Source organism: Maniola hyperantus, chromosome 26 (genome assembly GCF_902806685.2).
Source record: "Maniola hyperantus chromosome 26, iAphHyp1.2, whole genome shotgun sequence".
Classification (NCBI taxonomy): domain Eukaryota; kingdom Metazoa; phylum Arthropoda; class Insecta; order Lepidoptera; family Nymphalidae; genus Maniola; species Maniola hyperantus.
Window position 1 is genome coordinate 3,998,789 of NC_048561.1, and position 20,327 is coordinate 4,019,115.

The following is a 20,327-nucleotide window of genomic DNA, read 5'->3' on the forward strand; positions in this document are numbered from 1 at the left end:
TAGAAAATATAATAGTGTTAACTGCTACTAAAGAGAAAAGTTGCGAGTGTAGAGTGGACATAATTATATATTAGCAAGTCAAGGGTTTGATAATTTTTAACTAAAAGATAGTCTCTCAGGAAAGGTTTTTACAGACCCAAGAAATAAGAGTATCTGTGCGAAGTCTATATGGTAGAGTCAGCTAGTTTTAACTTAAAAATAAAATCATACTTACATTATAAATGCGAAAGTGTGTTTATTTGTTGGTTGGCCCTTTGATCACGTCGCAACTCGCAACGGAGAAATGGATCGGCGTGATTTTTTGCATGCATAGTTGTGGAGAGTGACATAGGCTACTTTTTATCCCGGAAAATGAAAGAGTTCCCACGGGATCCATAAAAACCTAAATCCACGCGGACATAGTCGTGGGGCACTAGCTAGTTAGATAATATTGGGTAGACGATAGGGTCCGAAGCGACGCGTACAAATGTGAAGAGACCCCTTACATGTGAATACGTGTTCCGCAGTTGTAACTTAATGCGAAACAAGCGTTTAATCGCGAATTGATTCATGCGGACAACAACTGCTAAATAATCTGTTGTGACTTATGATATATGTTTTTTTTTAAATACAGATACAGGTTAGCTCTTGACTGCAATCTCACGTGGTGGTGAGTGATGATGCAGTCTTAGATGGAAGCGGGCTAACCCTTTTTACCCTTTGGGAAGAGTAAATAAGTTAAGTCTTCGAATAGTGCGTATTGCCAGTGATGACATGTGGATCCGAGACATGGTCGCTAACTATGGGCCTCATGAGAAAGCTCAGAGTCACTCAGCGGGCGATGGAGAGAGCTATGTGCGGAGTTTCTCTACGTGATCAAATCAGAAATGAGGAGATCCGTAGGAGAACTAGAGTAACCGACATAGCTCAACGGGTTGCGAAGCTGAAGTGGCAATGGGCAGGGCACATAGTTCGTAAAACCGATAGACGTTGGGCTCCCAAGGTGCTGGAATAGCGACCTCGCACTGGACGACGCAGTGCTGGACGACCCCCCACTAGGTGGACGGACGACATCAAACGAGTCGCAGGGAGCCGCTGGATTCAGGCAGCGCAAGACCGTGGCGTGTGGAAGTCCCTACAAGAGACCTATGTCCAGCAGTGGACGTCTATCGGTTGATGATGATGATGACCCTTTGGGTACGGAACTCTAAAAACGGCCCGCAAAGCGTTATTCTGGTAACTGGTACTTTATCTTTAAAATCTGTAATCGGTATGTCTCTTAACAACTGGTGACGTTATCTGTTACAATTATCTGTTACAAAAAATTGACGTACTTTTTAATTAGCTGACATCCTTAATGAGTATGATCAAAGTGCGGTATTTTATACCGAAACGGTATATTATTGTAATGGCATGCGTGCCCGAAAAGAAACCTGTGAATTTTAATACCCTTTTATAAAAAGACAAAATTTAAAAAAACCCGGTCAAACGCGAGTCGAATTCGCACACGAACGGTTCCGTGCCATCGTACAGTGCGTTTCAACTTTTTCTTGTTGTTGAAGTCGGTTTTAGTTTTTTTTTTTTAGATTTTTTCGCGGAAAAAAACAGTTTTAGTTAAGTAAATTCGGTAGAATAAACTTGCGAGCTAATTAAGTAGCTGGCCTGTCTACGTGCGTTGTTGCACGTTGTGGGGTCCCCCGAGTGTAGGGGCACGCGTGGTAATTGGTAATCCCGCAATTTGCATAATACAGGTCAACACGTTTTTCGTACCCATTAAATGCGATTAATGCACTTAGTACAGCTTATTTGGACTTACCCAATCCGCACTTGGCCTGTTACGTATAGCACGCGACAGGTCGAGATGGCAATCGGGGAGGGTACGCCCCGCACATCCCCCGCGCTAACCCGGTGCAGGCGAACGCGGGTGACGTGTTGGTGTGCGGGGCGTACCCCCGCCTCATCCCCCGATTGCCATCTCAACCTGTCGCGGACTATACTTATATATATAACTAGGCGCTTTTTAGAATAGAATAGAATAGAATATGTTTTTTATTCAAGTAAACTTTTTACAAGTGCTTATGAATAGTCAGGTAGTTTTAATTTACTCTCCCAAAAAGGCCTCAATGAAAATCAAAATGTTAATTTTATTCAAGTAGGTAATAAGTATTTTTTTTTAAATATGATAATTTTAACTATATTATAAGCATTAAGCAAAACCATTATGCGTAATAGCTATAGTCAGCAACAAGTCGAGATGGCAATCGGGGTATGAGGAAAGGGGACGCCCCTCACACAATCACGTCAACTGCGCTCGCCCGCAACGGGTTAGCGCGGGGGTTGTGCGGGTGCGCGGGGCGTTCCCTCCCCGATTGCCATCTCGACCTGTCGCGTACTATACTTATATATATAACTCTAATGTGGAAGAAAATGATTTCAACAAGATTTTGAATCGTTTTTTGTGATGGAAAAATTCAAAAATTCTCCCACGCGTGACTTAGTTTTTTTTTTGGACACAATTACCTACTTAAGAACTTATTAAGAAGTAGGTATTTTTGTTTTAATAACATCGCGTGAAATATATAAAAATATTTAATTAAGAAATAGTTTATCTTAACGGAAACGTTGACACTGACAGTTGGCCTCGTCCACAAACTAAAAGTCGCTCAGCGTGCTATGGAGCGAGCTATGTTGGGTATCACTCTCAGGGATAAAATCCGGAACGAGGAAATTCGCAGAAGAACAAAAGCGACCGACATAGCTCAAAGGATTAGCGGGCTGAAGTGGCAATGGGCAGGTCACGTCTGTCGCAGAACCGACGGCCGATGGGGCAGACGTGTTCTGGAGTGGAGACCGCGTACCGGTAAGCGCAGTGTAGGACAACCCCCCGCCCGCTGGACCGATGACCTGAAGAAGGTGGTGGGGAGCGGTTGGATGAGGAAGGCGGAGGACCGTGTTTGGTGGCGCGCTCTTGGAAAGGCCTATGTCGAGCAGTGGACGCAAACAGGCTGATGGATTGGATTGGATTGTCTTAACTCTTAAGTTCTTAAGTATTACCAAAGATGCTAAATAGGGATTTCCTCGAGCGTCGTGGAGATCTATTGGATTGTGTAGATTAGGTGCTATAACCCATCACCGGCCCACTACTGAGCACGAGTCTCCTCAGACTCCTCCGAGACTCAGAATGAGAAGGGTTTAGGCCATAGTCTCGCTGGTTCAGTTTTTTTTATGGTTCCGTACCTCAAAAGGAAAAACGGAACCCCTATAGGATCACTTTGTTGTCTGTCTGTCTGTCAAGAAACCTACAGGGTACTTCCCGATCAACTAAAAATCATGAAATTTGGCAGGTAGGTAGATCTTATAGCTGACATTTGGGGAAAAATCTGAAAACCGTGAATTTAGGGTTAGATCACACAAAAATAATTAAATTGTGGTCATGAACTAATAATTAGTATTTTCAACTTTCGAAGTGAGTGACTATATCAAGTGGGGTATCATATGAAAGGTCTTCACCTGTACATTCTAAAACATATTTTTATTTATTTTTATGCATCATAGTTTTTGAATTATAGTGCAAAATGTCGAAAAAATACGACTATAGTACGGAACCCTCAGTGTGCGAGCCTGACTCGCACTTGGCTGGTTTTTATTTGTAACAGACACAAGTTAGCCCTTGACTGCAATCTCACTTGGTTTAAGTGACGATGCAGTCTAAGATGGAGTCGGGTTAACCTGGAAGGAGTATGGCAGTTATTATTAAACCCATATCCCTATGGTTTCTACACGGCATCGTACCGGAACGCTAAATCGCTTGGCAGCACGGCTTTGCTGGTAGGGTAGTAACCAGCCACGGCCGAAGCCTCCCACCAGACCAGACCAGAAATTTAGAAATTATGAAATTCCAAACCCCTGCCGGGAATCGAACCCGGGACCTCCCACTAATATGACCACAGCGCTTACCACTGCGCCAGGGAGGTCGTCAAAGTACATTAAGCTGAAATTAAGTTATTATGCCGGCAACTTTGGACTGACACGCACGCGATACAAAAAAATATATAAAAGGGAATGGACAAAAGCCTCTGGCGGCACAAGTGTCAGTCCTGCGGGCTATAATGTAAGGCACATGTCCCATCGCCAACGATTAGCGAAAAACGAGTTGAGCTATAACCTAGAAACGAGTTGGCGAGCAACGAGAAGCGAGTGTCCGAGTGCACCTCTCGCATTGGTAGCTCGGATACGCGGTCGACTACATTTTTTTTTTTTTTTATTGAACCACCAACAGAATCATACAAAAAAAACTCGGACATTACATTACATTACTCGTTCTTTTCCCGCGGTTTTGCCAAAAAATTTCTTTCACACAAACCTTGTCCTGACATACAAATACACAAATAAAAAAAAGAATTAACCAATTTTGGTGCAGTCGGTCGGAAGTTATGCGCCTATAGTCCGCGCCACACGTTGTGATGGCAATCGGGGTATGAGGCGGGGGGACGCCCGCACGTCACCCACGCGTCCGCACCGGGTTAGCGCGGGGCTGTGCGGAGCGTTCCCTGCCCGATTGCCATCTCGACGACTCAGTTTATTTATATAGAATACTAGATGATGCCCGCGACTTCGTCCGCGTGGATTTCGGTTTTTAAAAAATCCCGTGGGAACTCTTTGATTTTCCGGGATAAAAAGTAGCCTTTCCCGGGATTCAAGCTATCTCTGTACCAAATTTCGTCAAAATCGGTTGAACGGTTGGGCCGTGAAAGGCTAGCAGACAGACACACTTTCGCATTTATAATATTAGTATAGATAGGTAAAATTGTACACTTTTTGATAGTCAATTGTTGAATTTGTAACATAATGACGTAATGGTGATAATTAATTATACGTAAACTTAGATCTAACGCTACAAGATTTCCAAACGCGCGGTGTCTAAGCAGAAGCCCACAACAAACTCAGCCGGGTAGTTAGTATATAAGTATTATTTTAATCTCTTTTATTAGCACGGAATCATCGATAGTTAATCGCTTCCTCGTCCGCAGTCGGACAAATGCCTTAGTTATAAATTCTGTTATTACTTATTACTTCGAGTTGTCAGCAAGGTGGTACACTTCGACTTTCGGCTGTCTCACTTTGAGGAGGTGAGGTGAGAAAAAATACCAAGTTGCATTCTTGGACCCGTTTCTGATGCATTTAGATCGCGTATAATATACTGCGACTTGAGAGCATGTAACGAGCATTTTTGCGATCTTCTCTCTATAGTATATTTATACAAAACTAGCTGCCCTGGCGAACTTCGTTCCGCCTAACAGTCGATTCAAATTTTTTAAATTTTTCTCTCCGTAAGAACCATCCTCGTACTTCAAGGAATATTATAAAAAAAGAATTAGCGAAATCGGTTCAGCTGTTCTCGAGATTTGCGATGAGCAACACATTTAGTGATTCATTTTTATATTGTAGACAAGTAATCTATAAACTAATGATTTTAAGCTTATTTCGTGGTTTAACGACATATTTTAATATATAATAACGGGTACACATACCACGATTAATTTTTGTTTTTGTTTGTCGACTAGCTTATGCTCGCGACTTCGTCCGCGTGGACTAAACAAATTTCAAACCCCTATTTTACCTCCTTAGGGATTGCATTTTCAAAATCCTTTTCTAACGGATGCCTACGTCATAATAGCTATCTACATGCCAAATTTCAGCCCGATTCGTCCAGTAGTTTGAGCTGTGCGTTGATAGATCAGTCAGTCAGTCAGTCAGTCAGTCAGTCACCTTTTCCTTTTACATATTTAGACTCAGACTTGAGAGCTTGTAACGAGCATTTTTGCAATCTTATCCACAGTAGGTACTTAGGTACTTCTCTATTCTATCATATCTATACTAAACATATATATGTACATTATACATAATATATAAAAATCAGTCAAGGGCGAGTCGGACTCGCACACGTAGCGTTCCGTAACATCGAACAATGAAATAACACTTTTTAATTTTTATAAATCTTCACGGTGGGTATTTTGAATTTTTTTGGTATAATTGTCTTTATAGCAGCAATAGAAATACACATTCAAATGCGTTTAGGCCTTTATTTGGATAAATCCACTCGCCCAGTGTGTCCACACCCTATGCCTCAATAACTAATGAGACCATACTAAAACCGGTAGCTGCATTCAAAAAGTGATTCAAGAACCTAAAAGCGTAATATTATGTCGAGTGTACAACAAATCATTCAGACTTGTCAAGTTTGACAGTAATTTGCTTACTGTATTTTTAAAAAATTACATTACATCATACGAATAAAATAAATAAATAAATAAATAATATCTTTATTTGCAAAAAGATGGCACATAAGACTTTGACCACTGGCTCCCAAAAAAGTATAAATTGTGTCATGGGAGCCAGTGCCTTACCTGTTACATAAGCTTTTTCTAATTTACAAAACACTTATTGAGTATCTAACTAACTGTCACTTAATAATAAAATCTAAATAAAAATAAATAATTAAAATAAAATAAAAATTCACATGGCGTGTGTATATGCGTATGTGTGTGTGTGTGTGTGTGTGTGTGTGTGTGCGTGTGTGTGTATGTATAGTCCGCGACAGGTCGAGATGGCAATCGGGGAATGAGGCGGGGAGACCGGCGGGATGATAACGTATCTCGCTACAGGCGTAAATCTCGCGATCATTACTGTCAAACGTCACACGTAACAGCGTCGCACTGCTGCTGCTGTCGCGTTGCTGTCGCTACTGCAACGTTTTACTTAATCACCCGGCGGCTAAACCGCGCGGTGCGATTTTTTTTTTTTTATTCAGATACAAGTTAGCCCATGACTGCAATCTCACCTGGTGGTAAGTGATGATGCAGTCTAAGATGATAGCGGGCTAACCTGGAAGGGGTATGGCAGTTTTTATTAAACCCATACCCCTTTGGTTTATATTCAAATATTCAAATAATTTATTTCAAATAACTTGAGATTACAGTAGCTGTAGGAGGTTGGAGCCTTCTTTTAGGAGTAGGCGAACTACTCCTGTGTCAGAAGTAGTTCGCCTACTCCTAAAAGAAGGTTTCTACACGGCATCGTACCGGAACGCTAAATCGCTTGGCGGCACGGCTTTGCCGGTAGGGTGGTAACTAGCCACGGCCGAAGCCTCCCACCAGACCAGACCAGAAATTTAGAAATTATAAAATTCCAAACCCCTGCCAGGAATCGAACCCGGGACCTCCCACTATTAAGACCACAGCGCTCACCACTGCGCCAGGGAGGTCGTCAGGTACATTACGTAAAAAGTCCCATGATTTTATTACTACACTCCAAGACCCTATTCTACCACTGTGATTACTGATTATTATAGTATACTGGTATGTGAATATTAATGAGGTAGGTACAAAACTTAAAAAACCGGCCAAATGCGAGTCAGGCTCGCGCAACGAGGGTTCCGTACCTACTAGAGTCGTATTTTTTCGACATTTTGCACGATAATTCAAAAATTATGATGCATAAAAATAAATAAAAATCTGTTTTAGAATAAACAGGAGAAGAATACCTTTCATATGATACCCCACTTGATATAGTTATCACTTCGAAAGTTGAAAATACTAATTATTAGTTCATGACCACAATTTAATTATTTTTGTGTGATCTAATCCTAAATTCACGGTTTTCAGATTTTTCCCCAAATGTCAGCTATAAGATCTACCTACCTGCCAAATTTCATGATTCTAGGTCAACGGGAAGTACCCTGTAGGTTTCTTGACAGACAGACAACAAAGTGATCCTATAGGGGTTCCGTTTTTCCTTTTGAGGTACGGAACCCTAAAAATCAGATAAAGCTCGTGAACTCGTCATTGCACGCACTTACAACATTATACGCATGAATTAAAAAAAAATTGTCAACACCATTGACAGATATTTAATTTAAAACTTGCCAAAAGTAGAGTCCCCATTATGGTGAAAAGCTGCGGACATTCTATTACATACTAGCGGATGCCCGCGACTTCGTCCGCGTGGATTTAGGTTTTTGAAAATCCCGTGGGAACTCTTTGATTTTCCGGGATCAAAAGTAGCCTATGTCCTTCCCCGGGATGCAAGCTATCTCTGTTCCAAATTTCATCAAAATCGGTTGAAAAGATGGGCCCTGAAAAGCTAGCACACAGACAGACAGACACACTTTCACATTTATAATATTAGTATGGATAAGTATGGATTTTAATGTAGATAACGGGTAGGTACATACCACGATTAATTTGATGTTTGCATTTGTCGATATTTCAACCCAATTGCACGGGTCGTGGTCACGACGGGATTGCGGTGCTGCGAGAGATGAAGTTCGAGCTGTCAAGTGCAGTAGCGATCTACCCTCTTTCTTGTTCTTTTAACTTCACGAGCTGCCCGGCAAAATACACTCACAACGTCACTATTAACTTTCGATGTCGTACGTAAATCAATCGTGGTATGTATGTAAGCTGTGATAGCCTAGTGGTTAGGACGTCCGCCTTCTAATCGAAAGTCGGGGGTGCGATCCCGGGCACGCACCTCTAACTTTTCGGAGTTATGTGCATTTTAATTAATTAAATATCACTTGCTTTAACGGTGAAGGAAAACATCGCGAGGAAACCTGCATGCCTGAGAGACCTCCATAATGTTCTCAAAGGTGTGTGAAGTCTACCAATCCGCACATGGCCAGCGTGGTAGACTATGGCCAAAACCCTTCTCACTCTGAGAGGAGACCCGCGCTCTGTAGTGAGCCGGTGATGGGTTGATCATGATGATGATGATGTACCCGTTATCTACATTAAAATAATATGTAGTTAAACCACGAAATAAGCTTACAATCATTAGTTTATTCTATAACATTATCATTAATCACCAACCCATCGCTGGATCACTACTGAGCACAAGTCTCCTCTCAAAATAGGAAAGGGTTCAGCTGTAGTCCACCACGTTCGTTGGACAAATGAAGATTATGTGCGAGTGCATATTTGATATTATGACGTCATATTTGATATTATGACGTCGACATCCACTAAAGGATTTTTGAAAATTCAACCCAATTCAATTTACTATCTTCTTCTATATATATATAAAATTCAAAGTCCTGACTGACTGACTGACTGACATATATATCAACGCCCAGCCTAAACCGCTGGTCCTAAAGACATGAAATTTGGAGGGTATATTCTTTGTAAAGAGTAGGTATCCACTAAGAAAGGATATTTTCGAAATTCCACCCCTATACCCCTGGGGGATGGAAGTTTGTATGAAAGTCGGTCTTTTTTCAAGTTATTTGCATGAAAATTGGTATTTGGGTTTCCAGTCACAAATGAAGAAATACGTGTTTCAGTTTTGCCCATAAGGGTGGTAAAATAGGGGATGAAAGATTGTATGGGAAAGTTTTAATTATTGATATTATTAACTTGAAGCTAAGAAACGACTATGAGAAAATCCCCCCCCCCCCCCTAAAGGGATGAAATGGGGGTTAGGTTAGGTTATATGAAAGTCCTATGTTTTTGAAGTTAGAGACGTGAAAATTGGTATTTAGATTATTAGCTTTAAATAATCTATAATCTATCTATATTATATAAAATTCAAAGTCCTAAAAAAATGCCATTTGTTTCCTGTAGGCCTTTGTTTTTTCGTTCGGGGAGGAGGAAAATCCTCATGGATGCCTCCGGCATGCCCGACTCCACAATGGCCTACGGACAAAAAACCTCCTCCCCCCCTCCGCTCTATCTTTCAGGTAAAACCTTTGCTTTGCATCTGAAAGATGGCTGTCTTTAGAGTTTATTATACTATACTGTAAAAGTAATTGTTGCAGCCCCGTGCATTGCTGGAGCGCGTCAAATCCAAGCTTTTTTAACATTTACATAGTCTTCGACTGTGTAATATGCTTATTTTAGGAGCATACTTTTAATAGATTTTTCAGTACCATTGGCGCTGATTCTGTTGTTTTTCTAAACTAAATTTAGAGTATCTGCATCCTTTTCTTTTTCATATTGTTAAAAAAGGACGAAACATGAATTTTACATTTAAAGACTCTAAATTTTAGTGCACGCTACAAATTTAAACGATACGCTCGCGACTGGCAGCCAAAGTCACGAGGTTTGACGGCTGTAAATTAAACTTAAAACTGTCAAACTATGTCTGTCCCTTTCATATTATATTAGTAAGAAAAGGATGCGAATACTCTAAATTTTAGTTATGCTCAGAATTAGTATCCTGTTATTCTTGTTCCACTTGGTGCCCCTACTCAAAAACTTATAAAGGGTTAATTGGTAATAAATATCTTTGTAAGTATTATCTTGAGAATCACGACATTGAAACACGTTTTCGAGCAAAAAATTCTCTTAAAGCAAGTATACGACGAACAAAAACATTTTTGAAAATTCTCGTCATTAAGGTGAAAGACACGGGTCTGCCCGCGTAGTTCAAATTTAATTTGGTTTTTCGCAATTTGTAAACTAATACCAAATGTCTAGTTTAAGAAATTAGTCAAAACTAGCTTCTGCTCGCGACTTCGTCCGCGGGGGCTACACAAATTTCAAACCCCTATTTTACCCCCTTAGGGGTTGAATTTTCCAAATTCCTTCTTTAGCGGATGCCTACGTCATAATAGCTATCTGCATGCCAAATTTCAGCCCAATCCGTCCCGTAGATTGAGCTGTGCGTTGATAGATCAGTCAGTCAGTCAGTCACCTGTTCCTTTTATATATTTAGATAATGAGTTTGACGTGAGCTACTCTCACATCAGTCAATATTTTGACTAATTTCTTAAACTGAACACTTTCAAGTAAAGATTTTTATATAAACCTGTGAAGATGATATAGCTAGGGGCGAAATTTGAATGCCATAAGTCTACTTTGTCGCATTCGTTTACAAATTGTGAAAACCCAAATTGAATTTGAATTTCGCGGGCAGACCGTGTCTTGGGCCTTAACCACCCGAGGCATGCCGGAGTGTGGAGGAATTTTTCGAATTTCGAAAAAATAAGGCGCGCAAAAAGTGTCAAGTTATTTTGAAACTGCGGATTCCGATTTTTATCAGTGAGGAAATTTTTATTTCTTGGTAAGATTTCTTGATAAATTATTGCTACTTTAGGCTGGCCGCACACTTGCGTCGAGTGATACTGGCAACATGATTTTCGGTAGCAGAAACGATTGAACAAGATGTTAAAGCCTTGTCTGATTCTAAACATTTGCGACTTTTGGGACTTCGAAATCCATAATTTGTAAACTATAAATACAATAAAACACCTGCTTCTATACAACATACAATAACTTTTATTTTTATTTTGTTTTATTTTATTTTATTTATTAGGTTAACTTACGGCTACTTACACTAATACATTTAAAAAATACTTATTCTGAACATATAACTTACTAAATGTATTCGCCATATTTTACAAGTTAACACAACATTTACAAAAATATGTTACAAAATAAATAAATAAAACCGGCCAAGTGCGTGGCGGGCCTTGAGTTGCCTAAGGGTTCCTTGTTTACTACGGAACCCTAAAAAAAAAGACTAACTAACTTTATCAAACTTTCTGATGGAAGTGGAGTGGAGTGATTCTGATTGGTTGACAACCGGAGGCATGGCTCTGCCCCCCAATTGTGTAAGAATAACCATTTCATGGCTATAGCAATCGTCAAGAATTCTGCCCTTTGATTGGCTGTGAAAAAATGTAAACAGCGAATCAACCAATCAAATGGCAAAATTTCTTGACGATTGCGACAGCCATGAAATGGTTATTCTTACACAATTGGGGGGCAGATTGGTCGAAGAACTAAAAGGGATGTATCACGCTCTCTCACAAATCCTGTGCATCGTAATTCGTAACATGCCGAATAATGGATATTTTGAATACAATAACCACTTACTTACTTTTTGAATCTTTAATCTACTTCAATTCGTAATTAAGTAGAAAATTTATATTTTCTACTTCACTGGTATGGATGTAATGGATATAATTTTTTCGACAGAAAAATTTCGAAAACTGCTCCAAATATCTAGATTATTATAGTTTTAATAGAATAGAATAGAATAGAATGTTTTTTCATTCATGTAAACTTTTTACAAGTGTTTATGAATAGTCAGGTAGTTTTAATTTACCACTGGTTCGGAATGCCGTAATAATCGGAAACAGATGATTAGATTTATGAAAATTAATTAGTTTTATTGGATAATTTTGAAGACTAGTAGTGGTGATGGTGATAGTGCTGGTACTGGTGGTATCGGGGGCATTGGTGGTAATTATTTATAGACATATTTTTAACGTAAAAATAAGTGATATTTAACTAATTGAATATCGTATAAATTATGTAGTAGGCTGGAGTCGTTTTTCCCAATGCTTTTGTGGAAATGGGCCTCAGACCTGGGCGCGTTTGGAACCCTCGTAGCTTTAGTTTTAAGTTTGCGTAATAATTATCAACACTATATCTTACAAATCTAACACCATACCAGACCATCAATAAGAATAATTTATTACCTATTTTGAATAAATCATTTGACTTTGACTTTGAAAGCATTGGCGTTAGTTCAGCTAACCCATAACCGTTGCTCCACTTGTAGCTTAGTGTAGAGTAAATTAATTAAATTATTTTTCTACGTAATCTCTTTGTTATTTCACCACAACCATAGACAAAGAACATTTAGTGAGTACCGAGAACAGTACGCGGCCAAAAGTAATGTACATTGGCCTTTAGAATGACATTTCGCTCTACAAAGCGTTGTCTCTGCCACTCATTCCTATGTATGACATTTTGTCGACATGCCACGACTGGGACAACGCTCTACAAATCTGCTATCTCCTTCTAAGGTCGATGTACATTACTTTCGGCCGCGTACTCTACCATCTTCTAAATTGGCGAACAAACTCACCACCAAAAATTATAAGACTCATAATACTGTATCCATAACTATCCAATTCAAATTGCCGAAGTGAGCAAAACCAATGCCAATGTGCGGTCAGCCTAATGCAGTTATTATGGCCAATGTTAAAAGGACCACCCACTTTGTATGTACCGCGTATCACACCCCTTCCAAAGCAGCTTTATCTTTAGGTCCGGTATCCACCTCAGCGGAGCGGAGAGAAGATGTGTACAGTAAACCAATCCGATTTTTAAAAAATGAAGTGATAATTTTTTCACGTCATATATTTTTAATCTGATTGGTCGATAGAACGCATCTCCTCTCCTCTCCGCTTAGGTGGATACCGGGCCTTAGACCAAAATATAAATATATTTATAAAAGGTAAAGGTGACTGACTGACTGATCTATCAACGCACAGCTTAAACTACTGGACGGATTGGGCTCAAAATTTGGGATGCAGATAGCTATTATGACGTAGGCATCCGCTAAGAAAGGATTTTTAAAAATTCAAACCCAAAGGGGGTAAAATAGGGGTTTGAAATTTGTGTAGTCCACAGTGTCTGTCTGTCAGCGAGCTGTATCTCGTGAACCATAATAGGTGGAGAGTTGAAAGTTGTGCAGAATGTATTGCCACTATAGCAACAAATAATAAAAATTTAAAAATGGCCGCTATGAATATTAAAAACAATTTAAATTATTTCTTGTACGACGGTACGGAACCCTTCGTTTTCGAGTCCGATTCATACTTGACCGGTTTTTTTAACTATGACTAGAATAATTTCGACTATATTTCTTACAACAAAATATAACTTTTATAAATATTACTCTAAACTAACTACCTACTTGGATTTTTTATTTACTTAATTACAAGTTAACCCTTGACTGCAATCTCACCTGGTGGTAAGTGATGATACAGTCTAAGATGAAAGCGGGCTAACCTGGAAGGAGTATGACAGTTTTTAGGGTTCCGTACCTCAAAAGGAAAAACGGAACCCTTATAGGATCACTTTGTTGTCTGTCTGTCTGTCAAGAAACCTACAGGGTACTTCCCGTTGACCTAGAATCATAAAATTTGGCAGGTAGGTAGATCTTATAGCTGACATTTGGGGAACAATCTGAAAACCGTGAATTTAAGGTTAGATCACACAAAAAAATTAAATTGTGGTCATGAACTAATAATTAGTATTTTCAACTTTCGAAGTGAGTGACTATATCAAGTGAGGTATCATATGAAAGGTCTTCACCTGTACATTCTAAAACAGATTTTGATTTATTTTTATGCGTCATAGTTTTTGAATTATCGTGCAAAATGTCGAAAAAATACGACTGTAGTACAGAACCCTCATTGCGCGGGCCTGACTCGCACTTGGCCGGTTTTTATTAAACCCATACCCCTTTGGTTTCTACCCATCATCGTATCGGAACGCTAAATAGCTTGGCGGCACAGCTTTGCCGGTAAGGTGGTAACTAGTTACGGCCGAAGCCTCCCACCAGACCAGCACGCCTAACACGAGCCCACGAGAAAATTTTGTCTACGCATTTACTCGTGTTATCTCTATGAATAACACGAGAAAATGCGTAGAGAAAAATTTCTCGTTGGGGCGGGCATGTTAGGACCTCAGAACAGAGAAAATTAAGAAATTCGAAATTTCCACTGCCCCAAAACCCGGGACGGGATTACTTACGATAGGAAAACTATTTACCCGACTTTAAAAAAAAGGTGTTTAACTAAGCACACAGCCAAGGACGTAGGGTCAAGAACCTTCCGCGCCCTAGAAAGAGTTCATGCCGCACGTTACTTCGTTAGAAAGGCTATATAATTCCTACAATTATTATTATTTTCAACTAGCTTGTTCACTTTGATTAATATTTGAAAGGTTTCTGAAATATTTTGAAATCTTCCAACGCTGCGTCTTCCGGTGCGAGGTCGCCATTCTAGCACCTTGGAACCCCAACGTCTATCGGTTTTACGAACTATGTGCCCTGCCCATTGCCACTTCAGCTTCGCAACCCGTTGAGCTATGTCGGTTACTCTAGTTCTCCTACGGATCTCCTCATTTCTGATTTGATCACGTAGAGAAACTCCGCACATAGCTCTCTCCATCGCCCGCTGAGTAAGCTTTCTTATGAGGCCCATAGTTAGCAACCATGTCTCGGTACTTACTCATGTAAGAGTTCCCAAAGGATTTTTAAAAACCTAAATCCACGCGGACGAAGTCGCGGGCATCATCTAGTTCTTTTATAAATCACAATACAAATTAATATAGTTCTCCTCAGATTTTGAAAATAGTATTTTTCTGTTCTTCCGTTTTGGTCAACTCTTGGTACATGGTCACAGGTCACGTAGTGGATCATTGACCCTATTTCAGCTAATTAAATTTACTTAAAGTAGGAAAAGAGGCCATAACGAAGCAAAAATGTGAGAAGGATAGATTTATCAACTGTAGTGTATCGAGAAAGAGATGGCAATAAAGGAATGTTGTCCGCAACGAGAGCAAAACATCAAAAACTTTTGAAAAATAAACTGGTACCTACCAATGTCAGAGTGAACTAGAATGAGGGAACTCTCGGTTTGATCCTGGACCAAATATTAGGCTATGGAGACGTAAAATCACCACGGTGGTGGGGTCCACGGGGGTGGTGGAATGGCGACCTCTGGAGCCGCTGGACTCAGGCGGCGCAAGACCATGGCGTGTGGAAGAGACCAATGTCAAGCTGTGGACGTCTATCGGTTGATGATGATGAATAAAGAATATTAGCCATGTTAGTAATCTACAATATAAAAAAACCGGCCAAGTGCGAGTCAGGCTCGCGCAATGAGGGTTCCGTACTACAATCGTATTATTTCGACATTTTGCACGTTAATTCAAAAACTATGATGCATAAAAATAAATAAAAATCTGTTTTAGAATGTACAGGTGAAGACCTTTCATATGATACCCCACTTGATATAGTCACTCACTTCGAAAGTTGAAAATACTAATTATTAGTTCATTCATATTATGACCACAATTTAATTTTTTTTGTGTGATCTAACCCTAAATTCACGGTTTTCAGATTTTTCCCCAAATGTCAGCTATAAGATCTACCTACCTGCCAAATTTCATGATTGTAGGTCGGGATTGTACGGGAAGTACCCTGTAGGTTTCTTGACAGACAGACAGACAACAAAGTGATCCTATAAGGCTTCCGTTTTTCCTTTTTAGGTACGGAACCCTAAAAATAAATCACTAAATGTGTTGCTCATCGCAAATCTCGAGAACAGCTGAACTGATTTCGCTAATTCTTTTTTTATAACATTCCTTGAAGTACGAGGATGGTTCTTACGGAGAGAAAAATTTAAAAAATTTGAATCGACTGTTAGGCGGAACCAAGTTCGCCAGGGCAGCTAGTCTGTGTGTGCTAGTAGGTGGGGTTTGAACCTGCAACCTTTCGGAACTCAGTCCGCTTCTTAACCGTTGAGCTATTGAGGCTCTGTTACTAAAAAGACTATGGGTGAAAATATTATGACAAAATCGATCGACAAATAAATCGATATTTTTAGCGCAACTCAACCGAGATTTAATGACACCCAGCCGTGACATAAATAAGGCAAGTATTAAAATAAGTAGCTGATAAAATATCGCTTGACAAAAACGTCGGATCGACACAAAAAGAGACGGGCGGACGATGAGATCGGGAGGCCCTTTTATAAAATAAACATATCGATCGATTTTTAAATCGATTTTCGGTTTCGGTTTAAAGAAATTTTCGATCGATTGGGCCCGATAGTGACAGACGGTGTTAGCGTCTCACGCGATGCCCTTTCTTGGTAAAATATAAAGGCCTGGACAAATAGAACGTGGGGCGGAAAACTCTCTCGTGCCATGGTGACTGATGAGCGCTGTGGTTTTATAAGTGGGAAGTCCCGTGTTCGATTCCCGGCCGTGGCAATTTGGGTACATATTTCTAACTAGCTTATGCTCGTGACTTCGTCCGCGTGGGCTACACAAATTTCAAACTCCTATTTCATACCCTTAGGGGTTGAATTTTCGAAAATCCTCTCTTAGCGGATGCCTACGTCATAATAGATAGGATCGAACTCCCGACCCCCGAATAAGAGCCCGACGTCTTAACTTTAGGGTTATTAAAGTTTATTTGACTAAAAAAGATCAATTTTTCTATAGCCATCATCATCATTATCAACAACAACAACAACAACAACCGATAGAATAGGTAGTTGGACATAGGTGGGACTTCCACACGCCACGGTCTTGCGCCGCCTGAATCCAGCAAGTCCCTGCTATTTGCCTGATGTCGTCCGTCCACCTAGTAGGGGGTCTTCCAACGCTACGCTTTCCGGTGCGAGGTCGCCATTCCAGCACCTTTTGTAGTAAAAACACCGAATTCCAAATTACCTATTTCTAGGCAGGTAAGTATTATACCTAGACATAACTAATACACATTCAGATAACTGTAATTATGTAAATAAGTAACATTGCTCACAAACCCAATTGATTGTATTATCAAAAGTGAGGAGTCTACTAATAACGATAAGAAATTAGAAATCATAGTCCAAAATTTGACCTATATGTCCATATCATTAATTATCATTTCATAGATGTTGAGTTTTCCAAATTTGGTACAGACTTGGATTGGTAGGGCCACAGAATTATTCAGAACTAGCTGACCCCGCCCCGGCTTCGCTTAAATAGATTCTCAAAAATCATGATAGTGATGCAACACATATTTCTTGACTTTTAATCGAAAGTCCAAACATAGTCAAAGTCAAAGTCAAATGATTTATTCAAAATAGGTAATAAATTACTCCTTTGGATTGTCAGTTGTTGGATTTGTAAGATATACTGTATATTATAGTGGTGATAATTATAACGCAAAATTGAAACTGAAGCTAGGAGAGTTCCATTACCCTACATTAAACCAATTTTCATAGATATATACTTAATTTCAAAATCGGTCACGTCGAAGTCGGACTCGCACAGGAAGGGTTCCGTACCATCGTGCAAGAAATAACACTTTTTAATTTTTTTTTAATTTTCATGTAGGTAATTTTGAAAATTTAAATATTTGTTGTTGGAGCGGCAATAGAAACATACATTCTGTGAAAATTTCAAGTCTCTACCTATTATCGTTCACGAGATACAGCCTGCTGACAGACAGACGGACAGCGGATGCTTAGTAATAGGGTACCGTTGGCACTTGGCACCCTTCGTGTACGGAACCCTAAAAAGTAATAAAAATCTGAACCTGTATTTTTGAATTAAGAGCAGCAACAAATACTAGATCTGAACCAGTATGATCTAGTCAAAGCATACATAATTTATTGAGTAACTAATTAATTTAGTGATAGACAAAAATAGCTACCTATTTTTAGATTTGATCATGAACATTCTTATGTAAATTAAAAATTAATAATATGTACATTATATATTTTAGTACAATAAACAAAATAATATTACCTGAAATGTAATTTACCTTACTTACTTTTTAGGGTTCCGTACCTCAAAAGGAAAAACGGAACCCATATAGGTTCACTTTGTTGTCTGTCTGTCTGTCTGTCTGTCTGTCCATCTGTCTGTCAAGAAACCTACAGGGTACTTCCCGTTGACCTAGAATCCTGAAATTTGGCAGGTAGGTAGATCTTATAGCTGACATTTGGGGAAAAATCTGAAAACCGTGAATTTGTGGTTACATCACACAAAAAAAATTAAATGGTGGTCATGAACTAATAATTAGTATTTTAGAATAGAATAGAATAGAATGTTTTTTTATTCATGTAAACTTTTTAAAAGTGCTTATGAATAGTCAGGTTTAATTTACCAAATTTTTAAATTTTCTAAGTAAGATAAACTATATCAAGTGGGGTATCATATGAAAGGTCTTCACCTGTACATTCTAAAACAGATTTTTATTTATTTTTATGCATCATAGTTTTTGAATCATGATGAAAAATGACGAAAAAATACGACTGTAGTACGGAACCCCGTTGCGCGAACCTGACTCGCACTTTTTTTTAAGTATACTTATCATTTCAAACTTTTGAGTGGCAGCATTTTACAGAAAATCTATAAATTATTCATGAAAATGCCTTTCAAAAAAATAATATAAAAAATTATAGTTAAAAAACGAGCCTAGAAACCAGCTTAGATAATATTATTAAAATTCAGAATAGGTAGTTTTAGCCTTGATTAATTATGTTCCTATATACCAAGTTTTTCAAACAGTTGGCTAGAATATTATATAAGATTTAATACAGTTACTTTTATGCCTACTAATAATAAGGAGCCAGTGTTTAACGAACAGTGCGTGTTGCCAGTGATGACATATGGATCCGAGACATGGTCGCTAACTATGGGCCTCATAAGAAAGCTCAGAGTCACTTAGCGGGCAATGGAGCGAGCTATGCTTGGAGTTTCTCTACATAAACAAATTAGAAATGAGGAGATCCGTAGGAGAACTAGAGTAACCAACATAGCTCAACGGGTTGCGAAGCTGAAGTGGCAATGGGCAGGGCACATAGTTCGTACAACCGATAGACGTTGGGGTCCCAAGGTGCTGGAATGGTGACCTCGCACCGGAAGACGCAGCATTGGAAGATCCCCCACTAGGTGGACCGTCAACATCAGACGAGTCGCTGGGAGCAGCTGGATTCTGGCGGCGCAAGACCGTGGCGTGTGGAAGTCCCTACAAGAGACCAAGTGTGACCAAACACGCACAACAGACGGAAACGTTTAAGTGCGGAAACCAGCCCAGAGCGAAGAAGAAGAAGAAGAAGAAGAGACCAATGCCCAGCAGTGGACGTCTATCTATATCTATACTCTATACTATATATACGATTGCGATCGTGACATTGTAGCTGTCAAACAACCGCGGTAGGGCCACTGGTAAAACATGGGTACCTACTTAAGTAACTAAGTAGATACTTACCTTCTTACTCTTTTTAGGCAAAACGTTTTTAATTCAGTTGAATTGTTGTATTGTCATAAAAGTTACAGTTCAGTTAAAGGTCATTGTTTTTGTATGTTCTGAAGCAGGTACCTATAGTCGAATTTTTAAATAAACATTTTTTGACGTTTTCAGTGCTACCAGATTTTTATGAAAAATAAATAGTGCGCGGGGGCAAAAAGAATCACCAACTGAGTTGGTACAGTAGCTAGGGTAACTTTAGAAAGGTCTCTAACCTGTGAGTGAGTCGATGGTTCAGTGGAATTAAAGGTATAAAAATTATAAACAACCTCACTCACCTGCTGTAAATTGTTTAATAACATCTAGACCACCTAATTACTCAATAAACTCTAGGTAATAACTCTAGGTACCTATTTTATTTTAGTAATTATTTACTAGTTTTATAATGCTTCCTTTTTACTAAATATAAAATAGAGAAGCAGGAACTGGTTCATTGACTCATTCACATGACACAACTGAACAACATACCTACTATCATCTTAAAATATGGTATCATTACTTTACGATTTGACATT

General features: G+C 39.3%; 2 protein-coding genes across 6 annotated transcripts in view; one reads left to right on the forward strand and one right to left on the reverse strand.

Moving 5' to 3' along the window:
* Positions 1–20,327, forward strand: part of LOC117994453 (E3 SUMO-protein ligase ZBED1-like) — a 318,547-nt gene that overhangs the window by 220,979 nt on the left and 77,241 nt on the right. The window lies entirely within an intron of this gene.
* The window catches only part of LOC117994447 (uncharacterized), an 81,867-nt gene that overhangs the window by 60,348 nt on the left and 1,192 nt on the right, over positions 1–20,327 (reverse strand). The gene's annotated exons all lie outside the window — the stretch shown is intronic.